The sequence below is a fragment of the Halyomorpha halys genome, unplaced genomic scaffold (assembly GCF_000696795.3).
Source record: "Halyomorpha halys isolate HHAL.00 unplaced genomic scaffold, Hhal_1.1 Scaffold41.1, whole genome shotgun sequence".
In the NCBI taxonomy this organism is placed as follows: Eukaryota; Metazoa; Arthropoda; class Insecta; order Hemiptera; family Pentatomidae; genus Halyomorpha; species Halyomorpha halys.
The window spans coordinates 1,378,219-1,379,573 of NW_027115338.1; positions in this window are offsets into that span (position 1 = coordinate 1,378,219).

The following is a 1,355-nucleotide window of genomic DNA, read 5'->3' on the forward strand; positions in this document are numbered from 1 at the left end:
CACTAACTACTGATCTTTTAGTAAGTCGCTTACAACATTTTTATGGAATGTTCCTCTTTAAAAAGCTATATCTCAAAAACTATTTAACGTAAATATCTCTATTAGGGCTCATATTTTAGCACATTTACTCTTCTTTAAATGACGTTCTCTTATGTTTTCTTGTGTTGTTCCTACTTTTTAAGATATAGAGCTCAGAATGAAAAATTTTCTTATCCCTTTGAAACAGCCGCCATTTTTTATTCCCCCTATCTATACTTGGCAGACTCATCAATTTTGACTATTAATTATACATAGTTTTCATTAAAGTAATCAAAAATTGGGGTGAGATAACTGCATTTTTTCTCCTCTTGGGCTCTTGTACTTGCTTCAAGCCACGGCGGGCCGCTCTTCTCCTCCAAGGGGACATTTCTTCAAAGGGGCCCCATCACCCAGGGTGACATATAGACTATTTTATTCTCCAATTCGCACAGACAAAAATCAATATTTTCTTTTAATTATTAAAAATAATTTTAATTTGTATTTTTAGAAGTTCAATTTTTTTATTTTTAAAGTTCATATGGTTCAATATTTTGTCTTACAGTTTTGTATGTATTTTACTTCAAATACATCAATAACAAAATTCGACTATATAATTCTTTTCTCCATCTTACACGGTTGGTCTAGTAAAGGTTCCTTTTGAACCCCTACCCGCCATAACAGCACAGAATGTTTTCGACAATCCCGCTCATTCTAGAAAGACATGTTCATAGTTACTCCACCTGTTAATACCATTTCAAGAACATTCTTCTCTTATGTTAATTTTATTTCTTTTTCCAGATTGAACTTGAATTGTCATATGTAAATCAATGTATTGCCTTACCTCAAATTTGTCAATTATAAATTAAACTAGCTGACCCGGTAATGCTTCTCTATTGCTATAGATATAGATTCTCTAGTATATAGATTTAATGAACGCAATTGATAGTTTGATTTAGATTATTGTATTCAGTAAAATGAAACATACTCGTACACTTTATTACTATGATTTGTCAACATAAATGTTACTGTTCAGTTCTACAATAGTTGATTGACAGCAACTCTGTCTCGTGAACTGAGAGGTTACGGAGAGGATCCATGTTTGTTCTTAGTGTTCGGTTGTTACTATCGCGAACCATTTTCTTTGTACTTATTAACTTGATCAATAAACAGTTGTTATTTCAACCACTGAATATTTATTGGACCCTAATTCAATTATAAATTGAACCAATACATGCGATGACATTCGTTTTTAGCATGTTTGTGACAGAAAGTCGACAATTCCCTTTTATTTATGTAGAGGATGTGAAAAGAGGAGTTATCGACGATTATAAGAACAA